Genomic DNA, 15,852 nt, shown 5'->3' with positions numbered 1-15,852 from the left:
TTATTTTCTGTACTTCTTTTCTTATTAGAACGTCATCTTATCTCTGGTTGTTAGGTTGCCGAGGATTCAGTCTTGCCAGGGATGGTGCAGATATCTATGTGGACTCTAATATTAGCTTTACGCAAGTGAGTCCTAAAATACTTACTCTTTTAGAACAGTTTTAATTTTTAACTTGTGTTATACAAATTATAAAGAGTTATGTAGCTTTTTTTAATTCTTGAAGTTGAAATTATTTCAAACTTTAAATTGTGATAAGGTTGAAAATAAATCAAATTGTAGTTAATGAAAGAAATTCAAAGTAAAAATTATTTTCTATAGAAGAATAGGTGAAGTTTTGCAGATAAACAGATTTAAAACATATAAAGAAATCTTAGAATCCTGCTTCCCATTGGAAAGGGATTCCTTTTTTCATGAGTTTAAAGGAAGGAATTGCCTTTTGGGCCGACGCGCCGAGAAACCGGGATAATGTGGTTAGTCGGCCGGTGAGTTTCTGGCTATTTTGAGGTTTTTTGGGCTTGTCATTTCGAGGCCGGCTCTACATTTTTTGAGGTCGTGATAAGAACCGACTTCTTTGGAGGAAAGGTCGGTACAGAGTGAGGATCAATCCTTTGGATTGAGCCTCTCATTGGATCCTGAGCCTTAGCATTGAGGCAGGGTATGAACAGTGCCCAAGTGGAAGGAACATGAAGATTTGAATTTTGGGAATCTCAGCATGGGCGCGCACGCGTACCTGCGGGTGCGGACAGCTGGAAGCGGCGCGCGAAGATCAGCGCATCCGCGCGGATTAGAGAAATCCACCCCGACGCGCACGCATACATGGCGCGCGTGGATCGCAAAATCAATCGGCCCACACGCGTGCATGGCGCGTACGCGCGACAGCTCATCGACGAGGATGACGATGACGATGTGGGAGAAGGATTACTTGGAAATTGAAGGCCTTCATAGTGATCCAGGATCTCTTCCTCAAGAAAAACACAGGGACAATATAATTAACAATTTCACTGTAGGGAATGGTGTAAAAACCTTCATCCCCCACCTTGTGCCGAAACTATTCTAAAATATCCAATTCCCATTAGCATCATATCCAATTAATACTATGGCATGAGAACTATCAGGTCGAATGCTTTTGTCACATACATATGACATTTCCATCCTTCGCGCATAGAAATCCCCGTTTATCCAAATGATCGCAAACATCCACATTCCTGGATGTATTCTTTGACTTCTTCAATTCCTTCGTCAGTGACACCGGATAAATCACGGACGGCTTGGATTTCAAACCGTTTGGACCACGGCCTCCTATGGACTCATCGTCCATCTTGAGTCAACTTTCTAACTTTAATGCCTTATCGCATCACCTACCTAGCCGCAAAGTGAACCTTATAGGTTTTAGCCCCCATTCCTGATATTAAATCTTGAACGTTAAGTTCAAGGAGATCTTTGTCTTTATCATTTGAGGCTTCCAGCCTGATTCTGCTCTCACAGGATATCCTAAAGGTATGGGCAGTGCAAGTCTCTGTTTTAAAATAAATTAGAATAATAAGATTTTAATTAAAAAAATTATGAAATAATTAATAAAAAAATAAATAATTAAAGTTACCTTTCTTCCTTTGATTCTCTACATTAGGAAGGATCTTTACTCCTCTAGCACCATTCGTTCTTTTCTTCAAATGAAACATCCTTCTCAAGGTTGAGTCAAATTCTGTCGTAACTTTATAAAAGAATAGGACAAGAAGAAAATGAAGAGGCCAAAGGTTGAGCCAATGCAACCATATCTTTGTAGAAGAATAGGAGAATGAGGAGAAAAAAAAATGCACAAATGAAGAGGAGACTCTGCAGCAGTGTTTTGTAGAAAATGAAATGTGAGAATGCTTCATGTACTATGCACTCTGCTAATGGGGAGGGAGGGAATGCTTCATGTACTATACACTCTGCTAACGGGGAAGGAGGGAATCGGCTACGGCACATCTTTTTTTTCATTTCATTTCCACCCTCATTATTTTCTCATATCTCAATTAGCTTTAACTTAGAATTTTATTTGAACAAGAAATTTATATACTAGCTACTTTTTAATTCAAATATTAATTTTACTGATGAAAATAGTGTGCATATGTTTCAAAAATATTAAAATAACGTAGATGTAGTGAAACAAATTAAATAAATCGTACTGGTTCATCAAACCATCAACATTACAGTTTGAACAATTTATATACTATGTACTCTTTATGTACACTTACTAAAAAAATAATTACTGGTTCGTCTGAACACTAGGGAGGCCGAGCTTAAGCGCTTCCGAGTGAGTCGTCACTAAGGAGGAAGAGCTTTACGTCGGCCGAAGTCAAACACCGCGGCGGGAATACCTGCACAAGATACTCGGACGCTCAAGTCAATAGTGATTCACGGTGAGTGAGTTAAGAGAAAAGAGTGAGAGAATAAGAGTGATAGAACCTGAGACCTAGCCGAGCATATTAGCTAGGTTTTATAGGAGTTGGTTTCTACCCGTTTAGTGGATAAGACCTAGTTTGTAGGTTGGTTATGATCTTCTGTTTTGTTGAGCACGTTTCCTATTTCTTCGGATGGGCGAAGCCGAGCTTATCTGCTCACGTGCCGAGTATTCTGGGCGGCTGGTACGGTGCTCACGTGCCGAGTATTCTGGGCGGCTGGTACGGGGCCGAGCTTTATGATGCACGTGTCTTTTTATTCGAACAGGTGAGGCCGAGCTTACCTGCTCTTGTTTCGAGTTTGTTTGATGTGATGCCAGCCTCAGATATTTGCGTGCCGAGCATTGCGGTTGACCGAGGATAAGGGTGACGTATCAATTACAATGGTTTGATGGTTTGATGAACTAGAAAGAATTAAGAGAGGGAGAGAAATAAGTTCTTCTCATTGTTGAAGAGAATGAAAAATCCCCCTTAGAAAATATTTGTTGAATTATTACACCTTATAAATTATGTACTCTTTATGTACTCTTATTAAAAAAATAATTACAATGGTAAGCCTATTATTGATAAAGAAATAATCTACATAATATATAACAACTAAAATAACTAAGCTATTAGAAGGGTAGGCGCGGTTCTGTCTACATAGTCAGAATTCTCCTAACCATCTGAGCTCACCGACGAGGATGACTATGACGATGTCGTAGATGTCGTAGTTGGAGGTGGAGAAGGATCACTTGGAAATTGAAGAATTTCATAGTGATCCAGGATCTCTTCCTCAAGAAAAACAGGGACGATATAATTAACAATCTCACTCTAGGGAATGGTGCAGAAACTCTCATTCCCCCACCTTGTGCCGAAACCATAGTTAGCAAAACCGGACCGGATCGGTCAGTTCGACCGGAAAACCGGTGAACCGGACCTAACACCGGTCCGGTCCAAACTTCTAACCGCTTAAGGTAGAGAACCGGAACGAACCGATCAAACCCGTACTAAACCGGCGAAAACCGGTCAAACCCGGTGAGCATCGGTCGAACCGCTCGGTCGCAATTGAAGGAGAACCTACGGCGCACCAGCGTTCCGCAACTCCACTGTGCTCCATATGCTCATTCGCTGCCAAACTAAAGATAGCAAAAACGCTAGCATGACCACCAGGCTGCAATGCTTCTTGTCATTATATGTACAAATTATAATACATATAGAATGTTTTAGTTTACTTATATTCAATTTATTTTCATTTTAATGTCACTCATTTTTAAATAATTTATATTTTATTTAACTATACTTTTATATTTAATATAAATTTAAAAGATAAATAAATAAATTTTATTAATCACAATTTATTTATTTTTTCATGATTATACGATATCTATTAATATTATTTTTTCAACAAATATTTATAGTATATAATAATAGGTAAAGACTCACATACATTTGTCTTCATATGAAGTTGATAATTGAAAATCGTTAAATGATAATTTAGTCAAACTTGTCAAATCATCTAACGATTCTTAAATATAAACTTCACATGAAAACAACTATACGGGAACAATGACAGAGACAGAGACAGAAATTGACAAAGATCAACTCCTGATTAGGAATTTAGGATGGCTTCATCAAATACTGATCATGCATGGGGCCATTTGTTCAATGCGGTTAATTCAGCTTATTTTCATTGTGTTAAATTGAGTTGTTTATGTAATAGACTAATGGTACTAACAAATTTTATGTTTATTTTGGTATTACTACTTATTTTTAGGATTTGAGACTTAATGTTTATTAAAATGTTATTGGAGATATGTTTTTTAACTGTTAATTTTTAAGTTTTTAGCTATTTTATATGTTTTATTTATGCGGGACCGGGTTAACCGGTTCAACCAGTGATCCACCGGTTGAACCAGTGACCCAATAACCTAATAGTCTGACCGGTTCGATCACCGGTTCGGTTCTGACAACTATGGCCAAAACTATTCTGAAATATCCAATTCCCATTAGCATCATATCCAATTAGTGGTATGGCATGAGGATCATAAGGTCGAATGCTTTTGTCACGTATATACCGCATTTTCTCACCCTTCGCCCATAGAAGTCTCTGTTTATCCAAATGGTCGCAAACACTGCTACACATTCTCTGATATATATACTATGTACTCTTTAGTCTTTATATACTCTTACTAAAAAAATAATTACAATGATAAGTCTATTATTAATAAAGAAATAATCTAGGTAACATGTTGAATTATTACACTTTATATACTATATACTCTTTATGTACTCTCAAAAAAATAATTACAATAGTAAACCTATTATTGATAAAGAAATAATTTAAGTAACACGTACATACCACATTTTCACCCTTCCTACATACCAAATGGTCACAAATACTGCTCCACATCCCCGAATGTATTCTTTGACTTCTTCAATTCCTTCGTTAGTGACACTGGGTAAATCATGGACAGCTTGGATTTTAAACCGTTTGGATCACGGTCTCCTATGGACTCATCGTCCATCTTGAGTCAACTTTCTAGTTTTAACGCCTTCTTGCATCACGTACCTAGCCACAAAGTGAACCTTATAGGTTTTAGCCCCCATTCCTGATATTAAATCTTTAACGTTAAGTTCAAGGAGATCTCTGTCTTCGTCATTTGAGGCTTCCAACCTGATTCTTCTCTAGCAGGAAATTCTAAAGACATGGGCAGTGCAAGTCTCTGTTTCAAAGTAAATTAGAATAATAAGATTTTAATTAAAAAAATTATGATATAATTAATAAAAGATAAATAATTAAAGTTACCTTTTTTTCTTTGATTCTCTATATTAGGAAGGATCTTTACTCCTCTAGCACTATCCGTTCTTTTCTTCCAATGAAACATCCTTCTCAAAGTTGAGCCAAATTCTGCCGTGTCTTTATAGAAGAATAGGAGAAGAAGAAAATGAAGAGGCTAAAGGTTGAGCCAATGCAACCGTATCTTTGTAGAAGAATAGGAGATTGAGAAGAAGAAGAGATGAACAAATGAAGAGGAGACTCTGCAGTCGTGTCTTATAGAAAATGAAATGTGGAAATGCTTCATGTACTATGCACTCTGCTAATAAGGAGGAAGAAAAGTGGCTACGACAAATCTTTTTTCCAATTTCATTTCCACCCTTATTATTTTCTCATATCTCAATTAGCTTTAACTTAGAATTTTATTTAAACAAGAAATTTATATACTAGCTACTTTTTAATTCAAATATTAATTTTACCCATGAAAATAATGTGCATATGTTTCAAAAATATTAAAATAACGTAGATGTAGTGAAAGAAATTAAATAAATGGTACTGATTCATCAAATCATTAACATCACACTTTGAACAGTTTATATACTATGTACTCTTTATGTACTCTTACTAAAAAATAATTATAATGGTAAGCCTATTATTGATAAAGAAATAATCTAAATAACAAAGCTGTTCAAACTGTGATATTGATAGTTTGATGAACCAGGAGAAATTAAGAGAGGGATAGAAATAAGTTCTTCTCATTGCTGAAGAAAATGAAAAATTTCCCTTAAAAAATATTTGTTGAATTATTAGACCTTATATACTATGTACTCTTTATGTACTGTTACTAAAAAATTAATTACAATAGTAAGCCTATTATTGATAAAGAAATAATTTAGATAACATGTAACAACTAAAATAACTAAACTATTAGAAGAGTATGCGCGTTTCTGTCTACATAGTCACAATTCTCCTAATCATCTGAACTCACCGATGAGGATGACGATGACCATGACGATGTCGTAGTTGGAGGTGGAGAATGATCACTTGGGAATTGAAAACCTTCATAGTGATCCAGGATCTCTTCCTCAAGAAAAATAGGGACGATATAATTAACAATCTCACTGTTGGAAATGGTGCAGAAATCTTCATCCCCATCTTGTGCCGAAACTATTCTAAAATATCCAATTTTCATTAGCATCATATCCAATTAGTGCTATGGCATGAGGACTATCAGGTCGAATGCTTTTGTCAAGTACATACCGCATTTTCACCCTTCGTCCATAGAAGTCCCTGTTTATCCAAATGATCGCAAACACTGCTCCACATTCCCGGATATATATAGTATGTACTTTTTATGTACTCTCACTAAAAAAAAGTTTATTATTAATAAAGAAATAATTTAGATAACATGTTGAATTATTATACCTTATATACTATGTACTCTTACAAAAAAAAATAATTACAATGGTAAACCTATTATTAATAAAGAAATAATCTAAATAACACGTACATACAACATTTCCACGCTTCGCGCTTAAAAGTCCCCGTTTATCCAAATAGTCGTAAACACTGCTCCACATTTTTTGGATGTATTCTTTGACTTCTTCAATTCCTTCATTAGTGATATGGGTAAGTCACGGACAGCTTGGATTTTAAACCGTTTGGAACACGGTCTCCTATGGGCTCATCGTCCATCTTGATACATACCTAGCCGCAAAGTGAACTATATAGGTTTTAGTTCCCATTTCTGATATTAAATCTTTAACGTTAAGTTCAAGGAGATCTCTGTCTTCATCATTTGAGGCTTCTCTCGCAGGATATCTTAAAGGCATGGGCAGTGCAAGTCTCTGTTTCAAAATAAATTAGAATAATAAGATTTTAATTAAAAAATTATGAAATAATTAATAAAAAATAAATAATTAAAGTTACCTTTTTTCCTTGATTCTCTACATTAGGAAGGATCTTTACTCCTCTAGCACCATCCGTTCTTTTCTTCCAATGAAATATCCTTCTCAATAAATGCTGTGGCATGAGGACCATCAGGTCGAATGCTTTTGTTACGTATTGTTATCTAGATTATTTCTTTATTAATAATAGGTTTACTATTGTAATTATTTTTTTAGTGAGAGTATATAAAGAGTACATAGTATATAAGGTGTAATAATTCAACAAATATTTTTTAAGGAAATTTTTCATTCTCTTCAACAATGTGAAGAACTTATTTCTCTCCCTCTTTTAATTCCTTCTACTTCATCAAACCATCATCATAGGTTGAACAACTTTGTTATCTAGATTATTTCTTTATGAGTAATAAACTTACTATTGTAATTATTTTTTAGTGAGAGTACATAAAGAGTACATAGTATATAAGAAGTTATTTAGGAGCTTATAGAGAATTTTAAAAAAAATGACTTCTCTCATAATATTACTACTTTTTTTTGTCACATTTTTATAAAATAAGCACTTTTAGAACTAAAAATCCAAACACAAAATAACTTATTTATAAGTTATTTTTAATATAATCATTTATTATTTAAATTATTTTTTCAAAAGAACATTATTTAAGCTCTTTATTCAAACTAGACCTACATCTATTAATTTTCTCGTTAGTTATAATTGATTATAATTGATTTAGGATTTATTGTGATATATGCATTAATTAAATTAATTAGTTGTATAATTTATTTTTTATAATTGATTTGATTTAATTTATTTATTACAATTAATTAGTTGATATAAATTATAATAAATTGTGTGATACTTAAATATTTAATTAAATTAATTAATTAATATAATTAATTTATTATAATAAATTAAATTTAATAAATAAATAATACTCTCAGATACGTTAACTATTCAACTCTATAATTAAGTATAAAAATTTAATTTTTATATAATAAAATAGATAAAATAGATAATTACTACCAATACACCACATTAGCATATCTGTTCATTAGTCATTACCTTCATCAAGTGAAGTACACTGTAACAAGCCTGCAGCAAATGTAAATTTTGTCCCCTAATAGAACACTTGTCATCCAATAAGACCATATATTACATTTCTACACATATAGACAATAATTTATACACTGAAGAATTCACTAAAAAATATAAGCCCCAACACCCTACCCACCCTCAACGCTAACTCATAGCAAGTTTTGGTGAATAGTTGGACTTCTCTTCGTCATCTTCTCATAGAACACAACTTCTTCATCAAGTTCTTGTTTTATTTGTTGATAGCAAATTCAATAGGATATGGTGTTAGGTGCGACAATTTTTAGAGGTTTTTAGAATGGATGATTTGAATTAATGAGGTTAGTGATGATTCTAATATGAATGTTGTTTCTGAGTCCTTTTTGATTGGGTTGGGCCTGTTTGGCCCGTACCATTTCCAAAAAAGTTAAAAAGAAATACTTTTTTAGAATTTATAATAGCTTCACTAAAAAAAAAAAATTTATAACAGATTTAAGGGTAATTTACTATAATAACCCAAGGCGGGAGAAAATTTACACTAATCAGCTAAAAGCAAAATTGGTTCATGAATCAATCAAGACACATTTTTATGTAGTTTGAATTAACCTAATTCGAATTTCAAACTCTATGTAATTCGAATCAGTCTGATTCAAATTACATACACAGGCACACACCCACTAATTCGAATCAATTTGATTCGAATTACACACACGCAATCCAAAGTAATTCAAATTGGGGTGATTAGAATTCCTCAATTTTTGGTGCTAGTAGTAATTCGTATTTCAGCTAAATTGATGTAGGAGTGGAAGGGTGAGTAGGTCGCTGGATGAATGAGAGAACTAGTGAATGAGTGAACGAGTGAGTAATCAAACTCAATGATAAAATATAGCACCGAACGTGACTATAATCAAACTCAATAAACATTTATAATCAAACTCAGTAGTGAAATATAGCACCAAACGTGACTATAATCAAATTCAATAAAAATTTATAATCAAACTCAGTAGTGAAAAATAGCAACGAACGTAATGACTATAATCAAACTCAATAAACATGTATAATCAAACTCAGTAGTCAAGCACTAAACCTGAGTTTGCACCGAACCTGACTATGATCAAACTCAATAAACATTTATAATCAAACTCAGTAGTCAAATATAGTACCGAACTTGACTATAATCAAACTCAACAAACATTTATAATCAAACTCAATAGTCATTTATAATCAAACTCAGCGTCAAGCACTGAACCTTAGTATAATCAAACTCAGTAGACATATATTAATCAAATTCATTAGTCAAATTTAGCACTAAACTTGAGTATAATCAAACTCAGTAAACATGATAATCAAACTATGGTTTATGGTTTAGGGTTTAGGGTTTAGGGTTTTAGGTTTATGGGTTTAGGGTTTAGGATTTAGGGGTTAGGGTTTAGGGTTTAGGGTTTATATTTTCAATAAAAACTATTATAATCAAACTTAGTAGTCAAATATAGCACTGAACTTGAATATAATTGGTATCCGAAATCGTGATCACTCAGATCTAGATTTGTAAAATTTGTTTGTTCATTCTTTCCCTGGCAATGGCGCCAAACACTGGTGCACAGAACCATGGTCCAAACATAACTTCACAACTTCGCACAACTAACCAGCAAGTGCACTGGGTCGTCCAAGTAATAAACCTTACGTGAGTAAGGGTCGATCCCACGGAGATTGTTGGTATGAAGCAAGCTATGGTCACCTTGTAAATCTCAGTCAGGCGGATATAAAATAGTTATGGAGTTTTCGAAGATAAATAATAAAATAAGGATAGGAACACTTATGTATATCATTGGTGAGATTTCAGATAAGCGCATAGAGATGCTTTCGTTCCTCTGAATCTCTGCTTTCCCGCTGTCTTCATCCAATCAGTCTTACTCATTTCCATGGCTGGCTTTTTGTAAGGACATCACCGTTGTCAATGGCTACTTTTAATCCTCTCGGGAAAATGGTCCAAATGCTCTGTCACAACACGGCTAATCGTCTGGAGGCATCACCCTTGTCGATGGCTGCGTCCTATTCCTCTCTGTGAAAATGGTCCGATGCGCTGTCACTGCATGGCTAATCATCTGGAGGTTCTCGATCATACTGGAATAGGATTTACTATCCTTTTGCGTCTGTCACTACGCCCAGCACTCGCGAGTTTGAAGCTCGTCACAGTCATTCAATCCCAGAGTCCTACTCGAAATACCACAGACAAGGTTTAGACTTTCCGGACTCTCATGAATGCCGCCATCAATCTAGCTTACACCACAAAGATTCTGATTAAGAGATCCAAGAGATAATCATTCAATCGAAGGTAGAACGGAAGTGGTTGTCAGGCACGCGTTCATAGGGAATGATGATGATTGTCACGTTCATCACATTCAGGTTGGAGTGCGAATGAATATCTTAGAAGCGGAATAAGATGAATTGAATAGAAAAACAGTAGTACTTTGCATTAATCTTTGAGGAACAGCAGAGCTCCACACCTTAATCTATGGAGTGTAGAAACTCTACCGTTAAAAATACATAAGTGAAAGGTCCAGGTATGGCCGAATGGCCAGCCCCCTAAAACGTGATCACAGGATCAGAATACAATCCAGGATGTCTAATACAATAGTGAAATGTCCTATTTATAATAAACTAGCTACTAGGGTTTACAGAAGTAAGTAATTGATGTATAAATCCACTTCCGGGGCCCACTTGGTGTGTGCTTGGGCTGAGCTTGAAGTCTACACGTGGAGAGGTCATTCTTGGAGTTGAACGCCAGCTTTTGTGCCATTTTGGGCGTTGAACTCCACTTTGCAACTTGTTTCTGGCGCTGGATGCCAGAATTGGGCAGAAAGCTGGCGTTGAACGCCAGTCTGTGTCGTCTAAACTTGGGCAAAGTATAGACTATTATATATTGCTGGAAAGCCCTGGATGTCTACTTTCCAACTCAATTGGAAGCGCGCCATTTTGAGTTCTGTAGCTCTAGAAATTCCATTTTGAGTGCAGGGAGGTCAGAATCCAACAGCATCAGCAGTCCTTCTTCAACCTCTGAATCTGATTTTTGCTCAGGTCCCTCAATTTCAGCCAGAAAATACCTAAAATTACAGAAAAACACACAAACTCATAGTAAAGTCCAAAAATGTGAATTTAACATAAAAACTAATGAAAACATCCCTAAAAGTAACTAGATTCTACTAAAAACATACTAAAAACAATGCCAAAAAGCGTATAAATTATCCGCTCATCACAACACCAAACTTAAATTGTTTCTTGTCCCCAAGCAACTGAAAATCAACTAGGATAAAAAGAAGAGAATATACTATAAATTCCAAACTATCAATGAAACATAGCTCCAATCAGATGAGCGGGACTTGCAGCTTTTTGCCTCTTGAATAGTTTTGGCATCTCACTTTATCCATTGAGGTTCAGAATGATTGGCATCTATAGGAACTCAGAGTTCAGATAGTGTTATTGACTCTCCTAGTTCAGTATGATGATTCTTGAACACAGCTATTTCATGAGTCTTGGCTGTGGCCCTAAGCACTTTGTTTTCCAGTATTACCACCGGATACATAAATGCCACAGACACATAATTGGGTGAACCTTTTCAGATTGTGACTCAGCTTTGCTAAAGTCCCCAATTAGAGGTGTCCAGGGTTCTTAAGCACACTCTTTTTTTTGCTTTGGACCTTGACTTTAACCGCTCAGTCTCAAGTTTTCACTTGACACCTACACGCCACAAGCACATGGTTAGGGACAGCTTGGTTTAGCCGCTTAGACCAGGATTTTATTCCTTTAAGCCCTCCTATCCACTGATGCTCAAAGCCTTGAGATCTTTTTTATTTGCCCTTGCCTTTTGGTTTTAAGGGTTATTGGCTTTTTGCTCTTGCCTCTTGGTTTTTAAGAGCTTTTGGCTTTTTCTGCTTGCTTTTTCTTTTTCTTTCTATTTTTTTCGCTACTTTTTTTTTATGCAAGCTTTGTTCTTTGCTGCTTTTTCTTGCTTCAAGAATCATTTTTATGATTTTTCAGATTATCACATAACACGTCTCCTTGTCATCATTCTTTCAAGAGCCAACATATTTAACATTCTTAAACAACAACTTCAAAAGACATATGCACTGTTCAAGCATTCATTCAGAAAACAAGAAGCATTGTCACCACATCAATATAATTAAACTAAGTTCAAGGATAAATTCGAAACTCATGTACTTCTTGTTCTTTTGAATTAAAACATTTTTCATTTAAGAGAGGTGATGGATTCATAGGACATTCATAACTTTAAGGCATAGTTACTAAATACTAATGATCATGTAATGAAGACACAAACATAGATAAGCACTTAACATAGAGAAAATGAAAAAAAAACAGAGAATGTAAGAACAAGGAATGAGTCCACCTTAGTGATGGTGGCGTTTCCTCCTTGAGGAACCAATGATGTCCTTGAGCTCTTCTATGTCTCTTCCTTGTCTTTGTTGCTCCTCCTCATTGCTTTTTGATCTTCTCTTATTTCTTGAAGGATGATGGAATGCTCTTGATGTTCCACCCTTAATTGTCCCATGTTGGAACTTAATTCTCCTAGGGAGGTGTTGATTTGCTCCCAGAAATTTTTGTGGAGGAAAGTGCATCCCTTGAGGCATCTAAGGGATCTCTTGATGGTGAGCTTCCTCATGTGTTTCTTGAGCTCCATGAGCGGGTTCTCTTGTTTGCTCCATCCTTTTCTTAGTGATGGGCTTTAGAGATGAATCTTTCCATCTCTCATGGCTCAGAGGTGAAAGCACTTGCCTTCCCTTTCCTCTTTGAGGTTTCTCTGGCCTTAGATGCCATTAATGGTTATGGAAAAACAAAAAGCTTATGCTTTTACCACACCAAACTTAGACTGTTGCTCGCCCTCGAGCAAAAGAAGAAAGAATAGAAGAAGAAGAAGAAGATATGGAGGAGATGGAGGGATGTGTGTATGGATGTGAGTGGTGAATGGAAAACAGAAGGGATGACCATAAATGGAGAGAGAGGGTGAGGTGGGTGGGGATCCTGTGGGATTCACAGATCCTGAGATGATTCTGTGGTGTCCACAGATCTTGAGGTGATCCTGTGGTGTCCACAGATCCGGAAGTGTCAAGGATTTACATCCCTGCACCCATTAGGCATGTAAAATGCCCTTGCACACAACTCTGGGCATTCAGCGCCAGGTTGGTGCCCATTTTGGGCGTTCAACGCCCATTTGTTGCCCATTTCTGGCGTTGAACGCCAGAACCATGCTTCTTTTGGGCGTTCAGCGCCAGCTCTTCTCCAGGGTGCAATTCTGGCGTTCAGCGCCCAGATGCTGCCCATTTTGGGCGTTCAGCGCCCAGATACTGCCCATTTTGGGCGTTCAGCGCTAGAACCATGCTCTGTTCTGGCGTTGAACGCCAGACAGGTGCTTCCTCCAGGGTGTGATTTTTCTTCCGCTGTTTTTGATTCTGTTTCTAAATTTTTCGTTTATTTTGTGACTCCACATGATCATGAACCTAAGAAAACATGAAAAACAAAAATAAAATTAGATAAATAAATATTGGGTTGCGTCCCAACAAGCACTTCTTTAATGTCAATAGCTTGACAGTGGGCTCTCATGGAGCTTCACGGATGTTCAGAGCTTTGTTGAGACTTCCCAACACCAAACTTAGAGTTTGGATATGGGAGTTCAACACCAAACTTAGAGTTTGGTTATGGCCTCCCAACACCAAACTTAGAGTTTGACTGTGGGGGCTCTGGTTGACTCTGTAGTGAGAGAAGCTTTTCATGCTTCCTCTCCATGGTTGCAGAGAGAGATCCTTGAGTTTTAAACACAAGGTTATCCTTATTTAGTTGAAGGATTAATTCTCCTCTGTCCACATCAATCACAGCTCTTGCTGTGGCTAGGAAGGGTCTTCCAAGGATGATGGATTCATCTTCATCCTTCCCAGTATCTAGGATTATGAAATCAGCAGGGATGTAAAGGCTTTCAACCTTTACTAACATGTCCTTTACTTGTCCATAAGCCTCTTTTCTTGAGTTGTCTGCCATCTCTAATGAGATTTTAGCAGCTTGCACCTCAAATATTCCAAGTTTCTCCATTACAGAGAGTGGCATGAGGTTTATCCCTGACCCAAGGTCACATAGAGCCTTCTCAAAGGTCATGGTGCCTATGGTACAGGGTATGAGGAACTTTCCAGGATCCTCTTTCTTCTGAGGCAATCTCAGTAAATCCAATGCATTTAATTCATTGGTGAACAGGGGATGTTCATCCCCCCAAGTCTCATTACCAAAAATTTGGCATTCAGCTTCATGATTGCACCAAGGAACTTGGCAACTTGCTCTTCAGTGACATCCTCATTCTCTTCAGAAGAGGAATACTCATCCGAGCTCATGAATGGCATAAGGAGGTTCAATGGAATCTCTGTGGTCTCTAGATGAGCCTCAGGGTCCTTTGGTTCCTCAAAGAAAAACTCCTTATTGATCACTGGACGTCCCAGGAGGTCTTCCTCCTTGGGATTCACGTCCTCTCCTTCCCTTACAGGTTCGGCCATGGTGATTAATTCAATGGCCTTGCACTCTCCTTTTGGATTCTCTTCTGTATTGCTTGGGAGAGTACTAGGAGGGATTTCAGTGATCCTTTTACTCAGCTGGCCCACTTGTGCCTCCAAATTTCTAATGGAGGACCTTGTTTCATTCATGAAACTTAGAGTGGCCTTAGATAGATCAGAGACTAAATTTGCTAAGCTAGATGGATTATGCTCAGAATTCTCTGTCTGTTGCTGAGTGGATGATGGAAAAGGTTTACTATTGTTAAACCTGTTTCTTCCACCATTATTAAAGCCTTGTTGAGGCTTTTGTTGATCCTTCCATGAGAAATTTGGATGATTTCTCCATGATGAGTTATAGGTGTTTCCATAAGGTTCACCTAAGTAATTTACCTCTGGTATTGCAGGGTTTTCAGGATCATAAGCTTCTTCTTCAGAAGATGCCTCTTGAGTACTGTTGGATGCAGCTTGCATTCCATTCAGACTCTGAAAAATCATATTGACCTGTTGGGTCAATAATTTGTTCTGAGCCAATATGGCATTCAGAGCATTAATCTCAAGAACTCCCTTCTTTTGAGGTGTCCCATTACTCATAGGATTCCTTTCAGAAGTGTACATAAACTGGTTGTTAGCAACCATGTCAATAAGTTCTTGAGATTCTGCAGGCGTTTTCTTTAGGTGTATGGATCCACCTGCAGAAGTATCCAATGACATCTTAGCTAATTCAGATAGACCATCATAGAATATATCCAGGATGGTCCATTCTGAAAGCATGTCAGAAGGACACTTTTTGGTCAGTCCTTTGTATCTCTCCCAAGCTTCATAGAGGGATTCACCTTCTTTCTGTTTGAAGGTTTGAACATCCACTCTAAGCTTACTAAGCTTTTGGGGAGGAAAGAACTTGGCTAAGAAAGCCGTGACCAGCTTATCCCATGAGTTCAGGCTATCGTTAGGTTGAGAATCCAACCAGATTCTAGCTCTGCCTCTTACAGCAAATGGGAAAAGCATGAGCCTGTAGACTTCAGGATCTACTCCATTAGTCTTAACAGTATCACATATCTGCAAGAATTTAGTTAAGAACTGAAAAGGATCTTCAGATGGAAGTCCATGAAACTTGCAGTTTTGCTGCATCAGA

The 15,852-nt window shown here is 36.7% G+C and overlaps 1 non-coding gene across 1 annotated transcript; it reads left to right on the top strand.

Moving 5' to 3' along the window:
- Positions 1-15,485: 15,485 nt before the first annotated feature.
- LOC148550265 (small nucleolar RNA R71) lies at positions 15,486-15,593 on the top strand. The gene has a single exon (XR_015892597.1). It is a non-coding gene; the product is annotated as a small nucleolar RNA R71 (small nucleolar RNA).
- The last annotated feature ends 259 nt before the right edge of the window (positions 15,594-15,852 follow it).

Source organism: Arachis ipaensis, chromosome B7 (assembly GCF_059453495.1).
Source record: "Arachis ipaensis isolate K30076 ecotype BB chromosome B7, ASM5945349v1, whole genome shotgun sequence".
In the NCBI taxonomy this organism is placed as follows: domain Eukaryota; kingdom Viridiplantae; phylum Streptophyta; class Magnoliopsida; order Fabales; family Fabaceae; genus Arachis; species Arachis ipaensis.
The sequence above is the reverse complement of the archived record's forward strand: the minus strand, read 5'-3'. Positions and strand labels throughout refer to the sequence as shown.